We start from the raw sequence: 13412 nt of genomic DNA, 5'->3' as shown, positions 1-13412 counted from the left end.
ATCTCCTGCGATCATACATAATCTTAAAATAAAAACAATATTAAGGTGATAATTACCCCTAACAGAATACAACTATCCTTTGTACAACTGGGAACACACCAATCCCCAATCCAAATAACATTATGTAATGTTAATAATACATAAATGCTCATATAAAGTCAGTATGTCTTATGTCACATGATAAAGCAAAAAGGAAACAAAATGATATTTTCTTAGTACAAGTGTATAGATGCACAAACATGTTTTTAACAAAAGAAGCTGGAAATACTCTGACAATTACAGTCCTTGTTTCTGCAGCTGGTCATGTGGTTGCAGCTGGTATTGATGACTACCTTCTGCTACTACACATTCTGAATTCCCTTTGCCTTCAGCATGCACCTCAGCAGGTCATGGCTTTTTCCTGGTGGACTGACCCAAACCTTCACTTCTGAGAGGTCTGGGTCATTTGTAGTCCTGCCTGGATTGGGCTGTTGTAGTTCCCCATTGAACTTAATCACAAGGATAGTAATATTAAGATATGCCCTAATGGATTTCCTGTATTTCATGCATACTCTTCCTGCCTCAGTTGTGGAGTAGTAGATTGATTTTGTCTTCATAGTCCAGATCAATCACCCCAGCCAACACTGTAACTCCCTTCTTAGCCTGTTGATGTAAAGGTAGGAGGACCCCAAAGTGCCAAGGTGGCAATCTTAACTTCCATGTAATTGGAATTGTCATTGTTTCTCCTGGTGGCAGCATTTGTCCCTCTGAAACTAAGACCTCTAGGCCAGCAGAATGTAACGTATCAGGAACAGGAAGCAAAAATTTTGCCAGTGGATCACTAGGAGTGATGGTGAGTGGTGCCACTTCTACTTCTACCCCTTGACTCCTGGATCTGTGAATCCTGGCTGTGGAAGAAACTGTACCATATGATTCAGAGCATACACACTGATTCAGAGCATACACAGTGTTCTGGAGAACTTTGCCCCAACCCTGGAAAGTATTGTCACCTAGTCAGCACTGTAATTGTGAATTCAAAAGGCTATTCCACCATTCTATCAATCCAGCTGCTTCAGGATGATGGAGAAGATGGTAAGACCAGTGAATTCCATGAGCATGAGCCCATCGCCTTGCTTCTTTAGCCATAAAGTGAGTGCCTTGGTCAGAGGAAATGCTGCTTGGAATACCATGACGGTGGATAAGGCATTCCGTGAGTCCATGGATGGTAGTCTTGGCAGAAACATTGCATGCAGGATAAGCAAACTCATATCTAGGTAAGTGTCTATTCCAGTGAGGAAAAGCCTCTGCCCTACCCATGATGGAAGAGGTCCAATATAATCAAATTGTCAGCAAGTAGCTGGCTGACCACTCTGAGGAATGGTGCCATATCGAGGGCTCAGTATTGATCTCTGCTGCTGGAAAATTGGGCACTCAGCAGTGGCCATATCCATATCAGCCTTGCGAGTGGAAGTCCATGTTGCTGAGCCCATGCATAACCTCTATCAGTGCCACCATGGCCACTCTGTTCATGGGACCATTGGGTGATGACAGGGGTATCTGGGGAGAGAGGCTGAATGGTGTCCACAGAACGGATCACCCTATCCACTTGATAATTAAAATCCACCTCTGCTAAGGTCACCGCTGGTGAGCAATCACGTGGGATACAAATATCATCACAGTTTTTGACCACTCAGAGATGTCCATCTACATACCTCTTCCCCGAATTTCTTTGTCACCAGTTTTCCAGTCATGCTTCTTCCAAGTCCCTGACTATACAGCAAAACCTTTGACTGTAGTCCATGAATCAGTATATAAAGACACACCTGGCCATTTCTCCTTACATGCAAAGTGCACAACCAGGTGCACTGCTTGACGTTCTGCCTATTGGGAAGATTTCCCTTTACTGCTGTCCTTCAGGGATGCCCTAGAAAGGGGCTGTAATGCTGCAGCTCTCCACTTTTGGGTGGTGCCTGCATATCTGTCAGAACCATCTGTGAACTAGGTCCTATTCTTCTCTTCCTCTGTCAACTGATCATAGGGAACTCCCAATGAGGCCATTGGTGCAGGCTGTGGGGGAAAAGGCAGGGTGGCAGGAGTGGAGACCACAGGCATTTGAGACACTTCCTCATGTAACTTACTTGTGCCTTCAGGACCTGCTCAAGCCCGGTCAGTGTATACCACTTCCATTTGATGATGAAATGCTGCTATGCATGACCCACTTTATGGCCAGATGGGTCAGAAAGCACCCAGTTCATGATAGGCAGTTCAGATCACATGGTTACTTGGTGACCCATAGTCAAACGTTTAGTTTCCACAAAAGTCCAGTAACAGGCCAAGAGCTGTCTCTCAAAAGGAGAGTAGTTATCTTCAGAAGATGGCATGGCCTTGGCTCCATAATACTAGAGGCCTCTGCTGTGATTCACCTATGGAGGCCTGCCAAATCTCCAAATAGCAACCCTATCTGCCACTGATACCTCAGGAACCATTGGATCTGCTGGATCATATGGTCCAAGTGGCAGAGCAGCTTGCACTGCAGCCTGGACCTGTTGCAGAGCCTTCTACTGTTCTGGACCCCACCCAAAACTGGCAGTCTTTTGGGTCACTCAATAAATGGGCCAGAGTAACACACCCAAATAAGGGATGTGTTGCCTCTAAAATCCAAATAGACTCACTAGGCATTGTGCCTCTTTCTTGGTTGTAGAAGGGGCCAAATGCAGCAACTTATCCTTCACCTTAGAAAGAATATTTCGACAGGCCCCATATCACTGTACCCTTAGGAATTTTACTGAAGTAAAATTTGTTTACTAAAATTTCCTGAATTTTAGTCGGATTTATTTCCAATCCTCTCGTACACAAATGTCTCACCAATAAGTTCAGTCTGTTTGCTACTTCTTGCTCACTGGATCCAATCAGCATAATGTCATCGATATAATGGAAGAGTGTGATACTCTTACATAAGTGAAAAGCAATCAAGATCTCTCCAAATAAGATTATGACACAAAGCTGGAGAATTGACATACTCCTGAGGTAGGACAGTAAAAGTATGTTGTTGGCCTTGCCAGCTGAAGGCAAATTGCTTCTGGTGGGCCTTATGAACAGGAATGGAGAAAAAGGCATTTGCCGAGTCAATGGCTTCATAACAGGTCCCAGGAGATGTGTTAATTTGCTGAAGCAATGAAACCACATCTGGTACAGCAGCTGCAGTTGGAATCACCACTTGGTTAAGCTTACAATAATCCACTATCGTTATCCAAGAAACATTCGTCTTCTGTACAGGCCAAATGGAGATTTGAATGGGGATGTGGTGGAATCACCACCTATGTGTCTTTCAAGTCCTTGATGGTGGCACTAATCTCTGCAGTCCCTTCAGAGATGAGATATTGTTTTTGATTTACTATTTTTCTAGGTATAGGCAGCTCTAATTGCTTCCATTTGGCCTTTCCCTTCATAATAGCCCTCACCCTACCAGTCAGGGAGCCAATGTGGGTGTTCTGCCAGCTGCTAAAAATATCCATGCCAATTATGCATTCTGGCACTGGGAAAATGACCACAAGATGAGTTTGAGGACTCCCTGGACCAACTGTAAATCAGACCTGAGTTAAAATTCCATTAATTAACTGACCTCCATAAGCCCCTACTTTAACTGGAGGACCACAGTGATGCTTTGGGTACCCTGTAATCAACATCAGCTCAGAGCCAGTCAGTAGTCCCTGAAATATCTGGTCATTTCCCTTTCTCCAGTGCACAGTTACCCTGATAAAATGCTAAATGTCTCCTTGAGGAATGATGGGAGAAAGATTTTTTGCATAAATTGTCAGTTTCTAAAGAGGAACCAGCCTCCCCTTCATTCAAGAGGTTCTGGGTCTGTAAATAGACTCAAGTCTGAAAATTGATTGAGGGGCTCTGATTCTCTGTTTTCCTAATTCAAATTAGTCTTTTGTCCATTTCACCTAGAAGTTTTCTGCTTATGTAAATTAAGTAGAAATACAGTAGGCTTCCTATGAATTTCACTTCTAGAAACACCGTGATTCATTAGCCAATGCTAGAGCTCTACACAAGTCAGACTATTTTGATTGCTGCTTTGTCTCTGCTGTCTGTTATGACAACTATGATCACCTTGCCTTTGACAGTTGAGTGCCGCCACTTGGCTCCTGCCACCTCAGGACCCAATTTTTCCCATTGTATTTGAATTTTGTAGTTGAGTCACTTCAGTTCCCACGGTTAGATCTGACATACAGAGTATAGTGATTACAGGGCCCTTCAAACATGCAGGTGCTGCTCTCAAAAATCTATTTCACAAGGCATTTGTCAAGGATATATCTTCTGGACCCTCCCAGCTGGGATGAGGTCTAAAGTGACTAATCCACTCCACCATCTTAATATCCTTAAGCCTTTGGGTCCCTTCCTCTACATTAGACAAAGGGAGATCAAGCATTTCCAGCTCACTCACAGTGGGCCATCTTTTAATCCATATTTCAGCTATCCAAGCAAATAAACTATTAGAACCTTTTTTAATTCCCTGAGCTGCAACATTAAATGCAGAGTCCCTACTTAGTGGGCCCAAATCAATAAATTCAGAATGATCCAACTCTATGTTCCTTCCACCATTATGCCACACCCTTAATATCCATTGCTATGCCTATTCTCCAGATTTTTGTTAGTGTAAATTAGAAAATTCAAGCAGTTTTTTAAATTGTAGCATACTTCCTCATGGGTCGCACTCTCAATCTCACCTCTAGGGGTCCACCAGGACTTTAGCTATAGGTTTAGGTGCAAACAGGGGTGTTGGGGCTGGCTCCTCAAGAGAATTAACATTATTTTGCCTGGTAACTGCCTCAGGGGAGGTCATCACTGTTGCCTCAGGAACTTCAGGGTTCAACTCCTCAGACAAACGTGGAAAGGCTGATGGCAGCATGAGTGGGGAGAGGATGTTGCCACTAATGGGGATGGGGAAGGTATCTTTCTGTCAAAAAAAATCTTGATCAGCATTGACAAACTCAGCATCCCTGGTTTCATCAGGGTCCTCTCACATGTCCCCATTCCAAGTAGCAGGGTTCCATTCTTTTCCAATTAATGCCCTCACTTTAGCAGTAAACATCTGGTGACACTGCATGTCTCTTTTGTTGCATGTCAGCCACTTGCATGATAAAAGCTTCTGTCTTTCCACAATTTCGGCTCTTTCTCTACAGGAGATAATACTCTCACTCAGGGCAATCTTAGCAGATTTGAGGCTCCGTATCTGCTTCTGAAGCTGGGAGTTAGAATCCCTGAGTTCATCATTTTCTTTCATCTCTTTGTCCACTGAAATTTGGAGCAACCCACCAGCTTCATTATGTTCCTTGGTACTCCACATATGGTCAAAGGTTTTATGTACAGAGTCACTAAACTCCTTGCCTCTCACAAGCAGTGACTCAGGAGTGTCAAATGCATTTATTTTGCATAACTCTCTAAACAATTTATGCAGGACTATCAGTGTTCTCCATACTATTAAAAGTAGAGTCCTTTTTTGAGCATTCTTGCATCTAATCATATTAAAAAGCCAACTCCGGAAACTCCCAAACCAATGAAAGAACTCCATCCTTAATATTCTGCTCCGCTGGAACCACTCCTGGTACCAAAATCTGTATTAGTCAGGGTTCTTTAGAGGGACATAATAGGATAGAAATATATATTATCTATGTATCCATCCATCCCTCTCTATATATTTCTATATATATCTCTATATCCTCCTATATATAATATATATAAATATATATATAAAGATGTAGGCTGAGAGGCTAGCTAGGTTTAGTCTTTTCACATTTTTCTGCCTGCTTTATGTTCTAGCCACACTGGCAGCTGATTAGATGGTTCCAACCCAGATTAGGGGTGGGTCTGCCTTCCCCAGTCCCCTGACTCAAATGTTAATCTCCTTTGGCAACACCCTCACAGACACCTCCAGGATCAATACTTTGCATCTTTCAATCCAATCAGGTTGACACTCAGTGTTAACCATCACAATATATTACTGACAAACTTAAATGTATACCTACCACTACTTCGAAAGCAACAAGTTCTGTCCTCAACAGCCAATCATACTTTTAACAATTACATAGACTGCCTTAAGCTATTACAAATGCAAATATAGTTGATCATATTCTTTTTTATACAAAACAATTTACTTCACTGTTTGGAAGAATATTTAAATAAACTAATTGTCTTTTTCAAACAGTAATTAATTTCGCATATACAATATCCAAGTCACATTAGTTTTATACAGGACACTGCTTTCAAGAGATCAAAGGATTTTTCTAATGTAATCTTTAACAATGTTTGCCAAACCCACTAAATTTTAGAGTTACTAATCCTATTCTAGTTTGAAGGATAGAAAATACCAGTTAAGCATGACTTAATTGCCTCTCCTTTTGTTTGGTTAACTCTTTAACACTGTGGGTTACCCAGACTAAACATGAGGCCTAGGGTATTTGCTGAGAAAAATAAAATAATATAAACACAATCTAACTTTTTTTGGATGGTTCCTGCACTCAGCCTCTCCTGTACCTTTGTGAGCCAAGGGTATAGACGGGCACCAGCCTCTGCCTTGTCTCAGGTCTTGGGACAATGTCTGGGGGTAAGAGAAGCTGAAAGGAGATGAGCCTTGGAGGAACAAATCAAATCGCAGTTAAAAAAAATCTTAAGTTTTTAAATTTTAAAATATATCCTCAGTTCCTCTTAGAATGATAATCTTTTTTCCTGTTATCATTGAAATTAATCATAAAAAAGGTAACTTTTTGGGGAATAGTAGTATGAAAATCATCAATAACACAAATTTTAATCATCAGAAGTTGAACAACTAAAGAAAATGAGAAACATGTCTCTTCTGAAATTGAGGTAAAAAAAAACTGACTAGTTCATTAATTTGATCTTTTTAACTTTAAAATATTTAAAGTATTGTACATTTTGAAAATGTAAAGTGGGTGTTCAAAATCTTAATTCATAAGGATGTTGTAGAAATGAAAAGCAATTACATGAGAAAATGTTGGCAGAATGGCTGGCACCTAGTCAGCACTAGGTAAATTGTTGAATGTTATTACTAATGAAATACATATTTGCTAGACAATTTCACAGTTTATCTTGGTGAAAAGTGTTGGGAATTGCTGTGCAAATGGAACTTCTTTTAACATATAATGGGTTTAAAATCATGGAAGGAGGTATCTTTGAAGTCAGATTTATTTGCCATTTAATAAAAGTTAAAAAGTAAATATCACCACAGTTGTGGTGGCCAACAAGAAGAAATCAGAGATAGAGAGAGAGGGGGGGGAAAAAAAAAGAGAGAGAGAGAGAGAGAGAGAGAAACAGAGAGTGAGAGAGAGCAAGTGAGCCAAACAGGTGTGGAGGCTCCTGCCAATATGCTGTATTCCAGGCTGGAGGCCACTTGGAACCTTGAACCTCAACGTGTTAATTTACAAAGAGTTTTCAAAATATGCACAACCAGTAGATTTCACAAGCACTTCCATTTTCAGCACAATCCACTTACAAAAGCCTGGAGAGAAAAGAGTTAGGTATAGTCTTTTAGTAAAACTAAAAATAGCAACTTATAAAATATTAACAAGAACAAATCTATATGAAATGCAAACACCAATCTCTCAGTAACACAGACCGCTTTCCATGGTAAAAGAAGATGAACAGAAAAGGAAAATTCATGAAAATCAACAGCACTATAGGTACTACTGAGCGTCTCTATACCAACATTCTCTTGAATTAAAAGAATTTTTCCTTTTCCAAAGTATGAATTCATGATGTATTGAGTTTATTATTTCTGCCATTTTGCAAAAATTAGAAGACAAATGCCTTATGAAGACACTTCTTACTTTTAAAGATAATTATGTATTAAAATTTGAGTGTTTTTTAAAATTTGTATTCCTTAAGGTAGGTGGAGAAATGATACATCAAGTTAATCTCTTTGTGCCTCTTATAAACTAGGCCTTTTATTTACATTGTCTCTAATCCCCTAATACCATAAATAAATTATTCTATCTACATTTTATAGATGAGCAACCTGAGGTTCAGTGAGATTAAGAAGTTTGCTTCTGCATATTTTAACAAATCAAATACATAGTATTACAACATTATGTTTGTGGCATTAAAATATGTATTAATTCCAATGTGTACTATTGTTTTTACTATGGAAATGTAAGTTATTTTATTTGCTTTAACCATCATTAGTCAACATAACACATTCAAATATTAATATCTGATGGTAATATTAATTTGTAGCATAGGAAGGTATATTACCATGTTTAACATTACAAATCTGGTAAGTAAAGGAGTCAGAATCAGGAACTAATACTATAAATAAAATATCAATAATTTTTTTGTAGCTAAGACCTATTTGGATATAATTTATTATCTCTTAAGCAAATACCTAGAAACATAAGCCTTTCTTAATATATGATAATATTGATTTCCTATATCCAATCTTTATGGATATTTATATAATAACATAATATGTTATCATTACCATAAAATATTTTCCAGCTTGATTGGTGTAGATGACATATTATCATATTATGAAATAATAAATATAAATTGAACATAATACAAGAAAAATATTAAGTGAAAACACACAGTGTAAAGGAAGCATATTAAGTTCCACAATATATTATGTAATCTTTATAACTGTCAGATCTAGAACTCACACTCATAAGTGTTCATCTATGAATCCCATGCACTGAACCATTAATGTTTTATGAATTTTTTGATGAATAACATTGAACATTTTACTATGTTTATTAACTAATTACATTTTAATTTTATGAATTGCTAATTTGTCTCTAGATAATTTTTTATTTGAATTTTTGAATTCTTATTGATTGCCAATACTGCTTATGTATGAAAATTAAGTTGTGGAATATATTACAAAGCAGTTTCTACTTTTCCTTTTGCATTTCAAAAAAATAATGTTTTTTTTTTTGGCGTAACCATTTTAGATTTTCACCTTGTCAAACCTAGCTCTCTCTATATTCTGTAATGGTGCATCCTGTTATGATAATAAAATTATACAAATATGTCTCATGATTTCATTTGACTTTTTAATGATTGCCATTCTAACTGGCATGAGATGGTATCCCATTGTGGTTTTGATTTGCATTTCTCTAATGACCAGTGAGGATGAGTTTTTTTTTTTTTTTTTTTTTTTTTTTTGCATGTTTGTTGGCTGTATAAATGTCTTCTTTTGAGAAGTGTCTGTTCATATCCTTTGCCCACTTTCTGATAGGATTGTTTATTTTCTTGTAAATTTCTTTAAGTTCCTTGTAGATTCTGAATATTAGCCCATTGTCAAATGGATAGATTGTCAAAATTTTCTCCCATTCTGTAGGTGGCCTGTTCATGCTGATTACAGTTTCTTTTGCTGTGTGGAAGCTCTTTAGTTTACTTACATACCATTTGTCCATTTTGGCTTTTGTTGCAATTGCTTTGGTGTTTTAGTCATGATGTCTTTCCCCATGCCTATGTCCTATATGGTATAGCCTACGTAATCTTTTAGGGTTTTTATGGTTTTAGGTCTTACATTTAAATCTTTAATCCACCTTGAGTTAATTTTTGTATAAGGTGAAAGGAAGGGGTCCAATTTCAGTTTTCTGCATTTGGCCAGCCAGTTTTCCCAACACCATTTATTAAATAGGGAATCCTTTCCCCGTTGATTGTTTTTGTTAGTTTTGTCAAAGATCAGATAGTTGTAGATGCGTGGTATTATTTCTGAGGCCTCTGTTCTGTTCCATTGGTCTATATATCTGTTTTGGTACCATTACCATGTTGTTTTAATTACTATAGCCTTGTAGTATAGTTTGAAGTCAGGTAACATGATGCCTCCAGCTTTGTTCTTTTTGCTTAGGATTGTCTTGACTATACAGGCTCTTTTTTGGTTCCAATTTTAGGTAGTTTTTCTAATTCTGTGAAGCGGTCAATGGTAGCTTGATGGGAATAGCATTGGATCTGTAAATTACTTTGGGCAGTATGGCCATTTTCACAATAGTGATTCTTCCTATCCATGAGCATGGGGTGTTTTTCCGTTTGTTTGTGTTCTCTCTTATTTCCTTGAGTAGTAGTTTGTAGTTCTCATAAATTTTGAAATAATATTTTAATCTTGGAAGAGTGACAACTTTATGTAAGGGTTCACTTTGATGAATACTATCTACAAGGGACACATTCCAAGACCTTCAGAAGATGCCTGAAACTGAACCCTGTATATACTATTTCTTTCCTGTAAATACATATCCATGACAAAGTTTAACTTATTAATTAAGTGCAGTAGAATATTAAAAGCAATAACTAGTAATGCTATAGAACGACTAAAACAGTATCCTGTGTACAATTTCATGGATAGAAGATTTGTTCTTACTGCTAATTTTAGCAACATCAGCATATGATTTTTTTCCTTATTGAGAACTTTTACCTTTTCATTTAAATGAAGTACTTGATGGCTTCTTTTTGACATATTTGAATTGCCAGAATCACTACTTTTGCACTTCGGGGTCCTTATGAAGTAAAACAGGAGTTACTTAAACACAAATGCTTCAATACTCTGGGACAGTTGATATAACCGAGACAGCTACTGAGTGGCTCATAAGGAGGCAGTTTCTACAGGTGAATCCACTGGACAAAGGGATGTGTCACAATTCAAGGTGGGATGGAGCAGATGGCACAAAATGTCATCACACTTCTCAGTACCATGTGCAATTTAAAACCTATGAATTTCTGGCCAGGCATGGTGGCTCACGCCTGTAATCCCAGCACTTTGGGAGGCCGAGGCATGCAGATCATGAGGTCAGGAGATCGAGACCATTCTGGCTAACAAAATGAAACCCTATCTCTAATAAAAATACAAAAAAATTAGCCAAGCATGGTGGCGGGCACCTGTAGTCCCAGCTACTTGGAAGGCTGAGGCAGGAGAATGGCGTGAACCCAGGAGGCGGAGCTTTCAGTGAGCCGCGATGGCACCATTGCACTCCAGCCCAGGTGACAGAGTGAGATCTGCCTCAAAAAAAAAAAAAAAAAAAAAAAAAAAAACTTATGAATTGCTTATTTCTGGAATTTTCCATTTAATATTTTTGTTATCGAAATACCTGGGGTTTGGAATACATCCTGCCATTTGTCGCAGAGACAGCCAATGACGGAGATGATGAGTCTGCCAAGGAAAAAGGCTTTATTCAGGTGCTGCAGCTGAGGATATGGGAGATCAGTCTCAAATCCATCTACCTGACCAACTAAAATTAGGGGTTTACATAGCCCGGGAGAAATAGAACTATGTATGGGAAAACAGGAATTCAGGAAGGGTAAGGAAGCAGTCGTGATGAATGAAAGGCCTGGCATCTCATTGAATGGGATAATCTGGGAAGTTTCAGTTCTTTAACACTTTTTGAGAGGCCTAGGGGTCCTTTCCTGAGGAAGGAACTCAGATAAAACAAATGTGAATTTTAACCTTTAAGACGAGAGTGGTCAATTTCTATGTTTATTAAAAACAAACTGTGTATGTATGAGACTATTGGGTCAGTTTCATTTTTAGACTATAGTTGATTATAGGTAACTGAGGAAGGACTACAGGCATACCTAAGAGATAGTACAGGTTTGGTTTCAGACCACCACAATAAAGCAGATATCACAATAAAGCAGGTTATACAAATTTGTTTGTTTCCCAGTGCATATAAAAGCTGTACGTGCATCACACTGTAGTCTATGATATGCAATAGCATTATGTATAAAAAATACATGCCTTGAGGCATGTGACTTAAGCCTGTAATCCCAGCACTTTTGGAAGTTGAGGCAGCTGGATCACCTGAGGTCGGAAGTTCAAGACCAGCCTGACCAACATGGTGAAAGCCTTACACTACAAAAAAAAAAAAAAAATTGGCTGGGCATGATGACAGGTGCCTGTAATCCCAGATACTCTGGAGGCTGAGGTGGAAGAATCACTTGAACCTGAGAGGTGGAGGTTGCAGTGAGCTGAGATCGTGCCATTGCACTCCAGCCTGGGCAACAGAGTGAGACTGTCTCAAAAAATAAATAAATAAATAAATTAAATACATGCCTTATTTTAAAAATACTTTACTGCATTAAAATGCTAACAATTATCTGAGCCTTCAGTAACTCATATCTTTTTTCTGGTGGAGGTGTGCCTCAATGTCTATGGCTGCCAGCTGATCAGGCTAGTAGTTGCTAAAGGTTGAGGTGGCTGTGAAAATTTCTTAAAATAAGATAACAATGAAATTTGACCCATTGATTGACTCTTCTTTTTTTAAAAAATGTTTCTCTGTAGAATGTGATGATCCTTGATAGCATTTACCTACATTTAGAACATCTTCCAAAATTAGAATCAATTCTCTTAAACCCTGCTGCTTTATCAACTAAATTTATGTGCTATTCTAAACCCTTATTATTATTTCAACAATGTTTACGTCTTCACCAGAAGTAGAATCCATCTCAAGAATCCACTTTCTTTGCTTATCCAGAAGAAACAACTTCTCATCCATTTAAGTTTTATCATGAGATTGCAGTAGTTCAGTCACACCTTCAGGCTCCGTTTCTAATTCTGGTTCCTTTGCTGTTTCTACCACATCTGCAATTACTGCCTCCACCGAAGTATTAAACTCCCCAAAGTCATCCTTGAGGTATGGAATAAATTTCTTCCAAATTCCTGTTGATGTTGATATTTTGACATCTTTCCCTGAACCATGAGTGTTCTTAACAGCATTGAGAGTAGTGAATCCTTTGCAGGTCTTCATTTCACTTTGCCCAGATCCATCAATGTAATCACTATCTATGACAGCTATATCCTTATAAAATGTGTTTCTTAAATAATAAAACTTGAAATTTGAAATTAGCCCTTAAGCCAGGAGCTATTGAATGAATGTTGTGTTAGCAGGCATGAAAACAACATTAATCTTTTGTACATCTCCACAAGAGCTATTGGGTAACCCGATGCATTGTCAATGAGTAGCAGTATTTTGAGTGGAATACTTTTTCTGAGCAGTAACTCTCAACAGTGGGTTTAAAATATTCAGTAAACCATGCTGTCATTCAGGCTTTGTTATTCTATCTATAGAACACAGGCGGGGTAGATTTAGCATAATTTTTCAAGGCCCTGGGATTTTCAGAAGGTAAATAAGCATTATCTTCAACTTAAATTCTCCAGTTGCATTAATCCTTAGAAAGAAAGTCAGTGCCTGTTCTTTGAAAATTTGCAGGCATTGACTCCTCTTTAGCTACAAGAGTCCTAGATGGCATTTTCTTCCAATAGAAGTCTGTTTCATCTACATGGAAAATCAGGTGTTTCATGTAGCCACCTTCATCAATGTCTTAGCTAGATCTTATAGGTCACCTGCTGTAGATTCTACATCAGCACCTGCTGCTTCACCTTGCACTTTGATGTTACAGGGATGGCTTCTTTCTTTAAC

General features: G+C 38.3%; 1 pseudogene; it reads right to left on the bottom strand.

Annotated features, from left to right (window-relative positions):
* Positions 1 to 341: 341 nt before the first annotated feature.
* LOC126953449 (uncharacterized) overlaps positions 342 to 13412 on the bottom strand; it is a 35737-nt pseudogene continuing 22666 nt past the window's right edge.

This window comes from Macaca thibetana, chromosome 4, assembly GCF_024542745.1.
Source record: "Macaca thibetana thibetana isolate TM-01 chromosome 4, ASM2454274v1, whole genome shotgun sequence".
In the NCBI taxonomy this organism is placed as follows: Eukaryota; Metazoa; Chordata; class Mammalia; order Primates; family Cercopithecidae; genus Macaca; species Macaca thibetana.
The sequence above is the reverse complement of the archived record's forward strand: the minus strand, read 5'-3'. Positions and strand labels throughout refer to the sequence as shown.